Source organism: Calidris pugnax, unplaced genomic scaffold (assembly GCF_001431845.1).
Source record: "Calidris pugnax isolate Ruff unplaced genomic scaffold, ASM143184v1 scaffold566, whole genome shotgun sequence".
NCBI classification, from domain to species: Eukaryota; Metazoa; Chordata; class Aves; order Charadriiformes; family Scolopacidae; genus Calidris; species Calidris pugnax.
Window position 1 is genome coordinate 39,764 of NW_015091314.1, and position 9,195 is coordinate 48,958.

The 9,195-nt window shown below is 60.5% G+C and overlaps 1 protein-coding gene across 1 annotated transcript in view; it reads left to right on the top strand.

Annotated features, from left to right (window-relative positions):
* The window catches only part of FBXL16 (F-box and leucine-rich repeat protein 16), a gene marked incomplete at its 3' end in the record, with an annotated part of 23,006 nt that overhangs the window by 11,295 nt on the left and 2,516 nt on the right, over window positions 1-9,195 (top strand). The window lies entirely within an intron of this gene.

The following is a 9,195-nucleotide window of genomic DNA, read 5'->3' on the forward strand; positions in this document are numbered from 1 at the left end:
TGGGGGTCCGAGGGGGCCATGGGGCACCAGGCCGAGGTGCTGGGGTGGCTCCGGGTCTCAAGCATCTACCGGTGCTGGTGGGTTGGCAGTGCCCGGGCAGTGTGGGCCAGAACATGGCAATCCCTGCAGCAGGGACACTCCTGCCAGAGGTCCTGCTCCACGACCACCCTCTGCCCGGGCTATGGGGGGGGTCTCAGGCCCTATTTGCAGCACCCAGGGGGGTCTCAGCACACGGCAGGATGGGAGCAGTGGGCGCAGAGCGAGCGCCGTTCTGTGCTGGCATCTCCCCTCCTCTGAAAGCTGGGTGCTGATTTCACTCCGGCTACCAGGAAGAGGGAGGGAGGTGGCTTTGGAGTGGGGAGGACTCGCTTGAGCATCCATTTTTAATGAGCTAGATATCTATTTTTCTCCGAGCTGGCTTCCCCCACATCGATCCCTTTGCCATCCGCCGGGCCTACTCTCCGCCCGGTGCCAGCGGCTCCACGGCCACAGGATGAGCATCCCCGGTGCTGGGAACACCCTTTCTCCCCAAATCCTGTTCCTAGGGATTGAGGGACCGTTGTTTGGGCTGCGGTGGCACACGCAGGAAAGCTGGAGGGAGGAGAAAAGGGTCCCCTTGTCCCCTCTGGTGTGGTTACCCCTGTGTTGACCATCCTGTGCAGATGTGACCACGCTCCAGCCTGGAGAAGGGAGGCCGGAGCAGGATCACTTTTGGTTTGGGGGCTGGATCCCACCTTCACATGTTGTGGGTTTAAGCTCTTCCTGGCTCAGGCTCTGGCAACTCCATGCCAGAGGTGCATCCTCCTCCCCGTGCCTCAGTTTCCCCATCCACAAGCCAGAGTGAACTCCCTCCTGGCCTCTGGCTGTGGGTTGTGGCTGCTCCTCACCAAGATCCGTGCAGATGGAGCAGCTCCTGGAGAGGAGAAGGGGGATTGGGGTGGTGAGTGGGTGCCGATGGCGTGGGAGGGAGTGGGATGGGGCACGGGGGCGAGCGGGGCCCCTTCAGCAGCATCCCACCCCCACCAAACCTCTGCCCACCCGCCACGGCCACGTTTTCTGGGTGCTCCAGGGCCAGCGGCGCAGAGGAGGGGGACAGGGCTGAAGGGGACAGCATCTGGGGAAGGGGCAGGTAGGAAGAAGCTGTTTCTCCGGGGTTTCTCCCTGCTGCAGGTGTGACCCGTGCCCAGCTCCTGGCCAGGGCAAGCAGGAGGCCCTGGGAGCAGGATGAGGCCAGTGCCTTTTCTCCCAGGATGGCTTTTTGGAGCCAGCCTTGGCATTTAGCACCCACGATGCCCTGCAGCGAGGAGACCTGTGGCTAAACGCCCCCTTCCCACTCTGGTGTCCCACAAACCTGGTGCACTGGGCAGGCACTTGCCCACCTCACCACAACCCCTACTCCCGGCCGGACCCCTGAGCCCGTGGGCAAAGGGGCATCACCCCTCACGTGGCCATTGGCATCTCAGGAGGGTTGAAGGGGTTTGAAGAAGAGGTAGAAGAATCCCAGTGGGAGCTGGAGAGCACAAGAGTGGGCAGGGGGCTTGGGGCTGCCATGGGCTGTGGTCTCCTGGTTCCTCTCTCCTGGTGGGATTGTGGATTTTTGTTTAGCCCCTCCTGGGCTCAAGAGGGGCAAAGAGAAGGGCAGTAACGTGCTGGGCACTGTCGGTTGGGCTCTGGCTGGGCTCGCAGGAGGGGGCCAGGCCAGAGGGGAGCTGGCACACGAGGAACCCCTCCTCTTCCTCTTGCCTTGGTCGGTGGGGAGCAGGGCAAAGCTTGGCTAAAGCATGAGCATCCTCCCATGGAGGCGAGGAATGGGACCTCTGGAGGAGGCTGGAGGAGATGGAACCCAGCTCTGCTCTGTGCATCCCGTGCTCTTCTTGGGTGGGGGGGTCCTCCCAAGGAGACATGGGGCTGCCTGGGGTAGGGAGGAAGGTCAGGCCTTGATGTCTTGGCAGATTTGGGTTTCAGAAGAGAAGACAAATGCTGCTGTGGGAAGGGCTTGTGGCAGTTGGAGGGGACACTGCTGCCTGTTGCAGGGAAGTTTTGCCTGGCCAGGCCTAGGGGACAAGATCTCTACAACTCCCCACGCTGAGGGCTTGGTGGGGGGCAGGAGCTGTGTCTCCCAGTGCTCCTGGACACGGGCTGTTCCCTGAGCTAAGCAGAAAGTAGTGGGGACCTGAGCAGAGCTTGGCTTTGGCATCTCAGCCAGTGTTTGCCCGGCTCCCTGGGCATGGGGGTGGCCTCGTAAAGCCCAGCCCCAGCTGTGGCTCTTTGGAAGGGCTGTGGGACCTGGGGGAGAACGGTGCTGGGGGGTCCCTATCGTGACAGCTCTGCTGCCCGAGACCCAGCGATGGTTCCACCAGCCAGCCTGGCACGGAGAGCGGCAGCCGGCATGAACGAGACCCAAACCAGTTGTTTTCTTTCTCCTGAGCCTCTTTGTCCAACGGCAAGGTGGGATGAGCTTTTTGGCATCGTTGGGAGCCAAGGAGGAAGCGGGAGAGCCGTTCTCAGCCCCGCAGCCTCCCGGGGAGCTCTGGGGGTGATCTCAGAGAGGAGTTTCCCAGCTCCCCTCACACAAACGGCCGGTCTCCGGGGCCGGGCAGAGTGGTGAGGCCCTTCCCCATCATCACCAATTCCTGGCTTGTGCAGTGAGGGGAATGGGCAGCGCCGAGTTGGGAGCTGTGCTCGGAGCCTCTCTCCCAGCTGACTTGTGTGCGTGCCGAGCCCAGATCGATGTGTGCACACACACACACACACACACACACGTACAGGCAGCTTCTACCCAAACACAACCACTGCCTCTCCATCTCAGGGGGAGCCAGAAGCTCTTCCAGGGCCTCCTGTGGCACCTCTGCAATGCTGGGGTGACCCAAGCCCTCCGAGGGGAGCTGGCAGTCACAAACACCCCTCTGGCTGCTCGTGGCAGGGGTCCAACCCGAGGGGGTCAGAGCAGGGGGCAGCTCACACCCCACCGAGGGCTGTTGAGGAAGGGGGTCGGTACGGCAGGATATCTTTATGAGTACCATGTGCTTCGGTCAGCAGGATCAGACCCCCCCTCCCAACAAAGCAAGGGCCTGCCTGGCATCGCTGCTGGCTGGGGATGTCGTGTAGGGCTGAGGGAGTCTCGGGGAGCCCCTACCCTCCGGAGCGCAGGACAAAAGCCTGGGCTGCGTGCTCTGCCCCAGCACCGTGGCTCGGGTGTGTTTTCTCCGCCCGTAGAGCAACTTGATTTGCTGCATTAGTAAAAATAGATGGGCTAATGAATTCAGCTGATACAACCCTCCGTGTGTGTGTGTGTGTGTGTGTGCATGCATGCGCTTCTCTCTGTTTGTGTGTGTGTACGGGTGCGTGTATACACGCAGCTGAATGCCAAGGCTCACGGAAGGTGCATCCACCAGCTCCTGGGGCACCAGCAAGGTGGTTGTGTGTGTGTCCGTGCATGTCTGGGTGTGTATATATGTGTGTGTGTGTGTGTGCAGGAAGCCGTGAGCGATGGCTGCTTGCTGCCGAGCAGCTCTGTCACTGAAGCAGTGGCTCTACAGAAATAATTTTGCAGCAGCCTTGGATTGTGGCAGGGCAATAACATGGCTTCGCAGCAGGCTGGCAGGGCAGGAGGGGGGACTGCAGGCACCTGGGGGGGACAATAACGGGTCCTCAGAGGGACTTAGAGGGGTAATAGTGGATTCTCAGGGGGTCCAAGATGGGTAATAGTGGATCCTCACATGGGGCTGGCAAAGAAATAGAAAATACTCACAGGGACCTGATGGGGAAATAGGGGATTCTCGGAGGGACCTGGTGGGACGATGGTGGATCCTCACAGGACCTGGTGGGGCAATGGTGGATCCTCACAGGAACCTGGTGGGGCAATGGTGGATCGTCACAGGGACCTGTTGGGGCAATGGTGGATCCTCACAGGAACCTGGTGGGGCAATGGTGGATCCTCACAGGGACCTGTTGGGGCAATGGTGGATCCTCACAGGAACCTGGTGGGGCAATGGTGGATCCTCACAGGAGCTGGTGGGGCAATAGTGGATCCTCACAGGACTTGGTGGGAAAAGAGTGGATCCTCCCAGGGACCTGTTGGGGCAATGGTGGATCCTCACAGGAGCTGGTGGGACAATAGTGGATCTTCACAGGGACCTGGTGGGGCAATGGTGGATCCTCACAGGAGCTGGTGGGACAATAGTGGATCTTCACAGGGACCTGGTGGGGCAATGGTGGATCCTCACAGGACCTGGTGGGGCAATAGTGGATCTTCACAGGGACCTGGTGGGGCAATGGTGGATCGTTACAGGAACCTGGTGGGGCAATGGTGGATCCTCACAGGAGCTGGTGGGACAATAGTGGATCCTCCCAGGGACCTGTTGGGGCAATGGTGGATCCTCACAGGACCTGTTGGGGCAATGGTGGATCATCACAGGGACCTGGTGGGGCAATAGTGGATCCTCACAGGAGCTGGTGGGGCAACAGTGGATCCTCACAGGACCTGTTGGGATGATGGTGGATCCGACAGGAACCTGGTGGGACAATAGTGGATCTTCACAGGAACCTGGCGGGACAATAGTGGATCCTGACAGGGACCCGGTGGGACAATAGTGGATCTTCACAGGGATCTGGTGGGGCAATGGTGGATCCTCACAGGGACCTGGTGGGGCAATGGTGGATCCTCACAGGGACCTGTTGGGGCAATGGTGGATCCTCACAGGACCTGTTGGGGCAATGGTGGATCATCACAGGGACCTGGTGGGGCAATAGTGGATCCTCACAGGAGCTGGTGGGGCAACAGTGGATCCTCACAGGACCTGTTGGGATGATGGTGGATCCTGACAGGGACCTGGTGGGGCAATAGTGGATCCTCACAGGACCTGGTGGGACAATAGTGGATCTTCACAGGAACCTGGCGGGACAATAGTGGATCCTGACAGGGACCCGGTGGGACAATAGTGGATCTTCACAGGGATCTGGTGGGGCAATGGTGGATCCTCACAGGACCTGGTGGGACAATAGTGGATCCTCCCAGGAACCTGTTGGGGCAATGGTGGATCCTCACAGGGATCTGGTGGGGCAATGGTGGATCCTCACAGGGACCTGTTGGGGCAATGGTGGATCCTCACAGGGACCTGTTGGGGCAATAGTGGATCCTCACAGGAGCTGTACAGGGGGTCGCTGAGGGGGGGTCCCGCAGCGGCACTTTTGCGGGATGCCCTTTTAGGGCGACGCGGCCCCGCGGAGGGTGCGGGCCGCTGTCCGCGGTGCTGATCGGGGCCGCTGTCCGCGGTGCTGAACGGGCCTGCCCGGCCAGCAGGGCCGAGGCCACGGTGGCTCCCACAACTAGCCATCCGGGGTCTCCCAGTGGCCTCCAAGCCCCGCTGACCCAGTGTCCTCGGTAGATTCCAAGCCCAGCTGGTCCGTAGCTCACCCTGGAGCTCAGCCGTGGCTGGGCTGGACTGATGGTTTGATCCAGCACATCTCATCTGCCACGGCCTGGGGTCTCCCAGGGAACGCCCGTGCAGAGGTGACACTAAGGGTGGGTGATCATCCTGCCCGTCTCTTGAGGTTCTCATCACTCTTCACTACCACATGAAGAGCGTAAACTCTCCAACGGCTTGGACAAACTCTGTTTTCCTAGCAGCTTTCATCCCATTCTTCCCAGCATCTTCATCACCTGTGTAATTTTGTCGTGACAGGCCCTTAGACCCCCTTCTTTCTTCTCTCTTCCTGCGTCAAATCCGCCCCCCACCACCGCATCATCGCTCATTGTGGATGACAAAACCCTCATGAATGGAGTGACTTCTCCGGCGATGACGTTTCCTGCGGAATGTGCACCCTGGAGTGAATCTGGGAGACTAAAAGACTTTGCCCTTTGCTTTTGTCAGGTTTCCTCCCACTGGGGATTGGGAGCTGGCACTCCACTGCTGCCAGATACTTTCCCCATGAGGTGTGGCCTGTGAAAGCTCAGGGGAGGGGGCTTGAAACTGGCCTTTCCTGTGGGATCCCAGAGTGAGGATGGTCGTTCCAAGCACTGAACTCTCCTTCTCACAGCCTTGTGGTCGGCCCAGTCACGCAAAACAGTGAGAAAATGATGATGAGAGGAGAAAAGGCCAGATCTTTACTCTTCCGCTGCTTTGTGTGACCAAGAAGCATACGGAGGGGCTCATGGAGCTGCGGGACCATCAGAGGGGTTCTGTACTGACACCTCCAAGGCAGATGGCTTCGTATCTCCCTACCCCTCTGCTGTCTCGGTGGAATGGAGACAGAGCAGGATTTGTGCTGGGCGTCCCAGCACATGGCAGCTCTGCTCTCCACGGGCTGCAGTACTTGCACCTTGTGCATTGGAGTGATGTGGCTTCAACCCTGGGCTGCTTGGCTGCAGGCAGGGGCTTGATGGAGACAGAGCAGGATTTGTGCTGGGTGTCCCAGCACACGGCAGCTCTGCTCTCCACGGGCTGCAGGACTTGCACTTTGTGCATTGGAGCAATGTGGCTTCAGCCCAGGGCTGCTTGGCTGCAGGCAGGGGCTTTCCTGCAGCCGTGGGGGGCAGATCCTGGTGGCAGATGAGTAAGCAGCTAGTGGGCCTACTCTCTGCCCTAGTCTGTGCCCCCAGACCACCTTCTCCAGGCTGGGATTCTCCCCCCAGGCACAGTTCTGCTCCTTTCAGGGTGGTAGGAAGCCCCAAATCCTTGTCTGCCCGTTTCCCCAGAGAGAGGTGGCCGCGTACAGCCTGTCTGCCTGCACAGCCTCCCGCTGCCACCGCCCGGGGCCTGCCCGCGCCCAGAAGGCCTGAATCTCCTCCGTCTTTCTATTTGAAGTGACTTCCCAGCTCATTCATGGTTTGGGATTTCTGTCAGCCAGAACAGGCAGCCTCAGTGCCTGGGGCAGGGGGGACCTGGCTCAGCTTTCCCTGGGAAAGCTGCTGAATCCACTCCGTCCCCCCCTTGAGCCTGGCCTCAGGGACCAGCCGGGGTCAGAGCTGGTCGTAACCGTTGCCAACACCTCCCGCTGGCTGCATTTCAGTCCGGCGACTCCTCAGCATCTGTCTTCTCCCCTGACTGTCCCCTTGGGCTCCCGAGGCCCCGGGCTGCCCCTCTGCCACCACCTGCCCTCTCCCCAGAGGCAGCCATCACGCTGAACGGCTCCGTGCCGGAGCAACAGCCTTTCCATCCCTCCTGGTAACTATCCGTTTGGATTTGTGCTGTAGGGCTGTGTCAGACACCCCGACGCGTGTTCTGTTTGCCTCCCTAATTGCTGCCAAGCGCCAAGCCACTGGAGCTCTGGCTGTGGGCTCCGTGCCGGAGCAACAGCCTTTCCATCCCTCCTGGTAACTATCCGTTTGGATTTGTGCTGTAGGGCTGTGTCAGACACCCCGACGCGTGTTCTGTTTGCCTCCCTAATTGCTGCCAAGCGCCAAGCCACTGGTTTTAAGTTTCTTCCTTCTTTCCCCCCTCCATTTAACACATGTCCAAGCATCAGAGGCCCAGCTCCTCTGACGGGCAGGGTGAGCGGAGGCAGCAGAGGCTGCCTCCAAGCAGGGCCCGGCGCCAGGCTGTCTGCACAGGGCTGGGCTCATCCCTGGAGGCCGGGCTCTCACCAGTGATGCTGCCACTGGGCCAGACTGTCTGCAGGCACCTCCTCGCCACCGTTTGCACCATAGGAGAGGCTTCAGCAGCTCCCACCAACCCCGTCCTGCAGTCCCACCCTGCCAGGCAGGGCATCCTCAGGAGATGTCACATGCTGTGCACCTTGTGGGCTTGCCTGTTGTGCCGCTGGCAGGTGGCTGTGCTCCTGGGCACAGGATTTGTGCTGGGTGTCCCAGCCACAGCAGCTCTGATCTCCACGGGCTGCAGTACCTGTGTGCATTGGAGCCATGTGGCTTCAGCCCTGGGCTGCTTGGCTGCAGGCAGGGGCTTTCCTGCAGCCGTGGGGGGCAGATCCCAGCGCTGTCCCATGGTCCCCCCCACAGCACCTTTTGGGTGGCTGTTCCCCTCCCCAGCTGCTCCACGAGGGCTGGGTGAGGCCTGGGGGTGCAGTAATGGTGAAAATGATGGGCTGGGGGCACTGGGGGTCTATGCTGTGCCCCACTTGCCTGCCATCCCCCAGGACTGCACGGAGCACCCTCAGAGCCCACGGAGCTGGGCTACAACAATTACCCTCCAGGATGTTGCTCCCTCGGTGCTCCTCCATCAGGGCCTGGCCGTCTTCATCCCAAATCAAGACACTTAAATAATCCCCTTGCTTTTATCTTGGGCCCAGGGGGAGCTGGCAATGGAGAAGGTCCTCAGGTCCCATCAGCCACCGCTGGATGGATGTGCCAGACATCCCTTGGGGCTCGAGGACTATATCCCTGTCCCCTGACTCCTGGGCTGCTTTTCCAGGCTCCAGCTCCTCAGTGTCCCTGGAGGCTCCCAGGAGCCCAGCACCCTTCCAGCTTGAGGCCCATCATGGTTTGGCACAGCCCTGGTAAACAGAGTGTGGGCAGGATGGGTAACGCACCGGCAGGGCCCCGCGCCATGCATGGGCTGGGGCCGGGGAGGGGGGGCCAAACCCCCATCAATTATTCACCTCCATATTTATAGAGGGAAATGTGTTGAATAATTGATGGCGGGGTGCGGCGGGGCCGTTGGAAAGCCTCTGAAATATTTATTGGCCTGGTTTGCCGGGGTGCCGCCCGGCTGCCACGAGGCTCGGCAAGGCTCGGAGACGCTCCCGACTGGCATGGGCTCTCCACCGAGTGCCTGGCACGGCGGGGACGGGCAGATCTGCTGCTGCTGCTGCTGCTGCCTCCGCTGCTCTCCACAAAAATGATCAGAGGGTGGAGCCCCTCTGCTGGGAGGGGGGGCTGAGAGAGTTGGGGGGGTTCAGCCTGGAGAAGAGAAGGCTCCAGGGAGACCTTGGAGCCCCTTCCAGTCCCTAAAGAAGGGGGCTCCAGGAAAGCTGGGGAGGGACTCTGGATGAGGGAGGGGAGCCCTAGGAGGAGGGGGAAGGGTTTGACCCTGAAAGAGGGGAGATGGAGCTGAAATGTGGGGAAGAACTTAGAATCATAGAATCATAGAATCATAGAATGGTTTGGGTTGGAAGGGACCTCAAAGATCATCGAGTTCCAACGCCCCTGCCATGGGCAGGGACACCTCCCACTAGAGCAGGTTGCTCAAGGCCCCATCCAGCCTGGCCTTGAACCCCTCCAGGGATGGGGCAGCCACA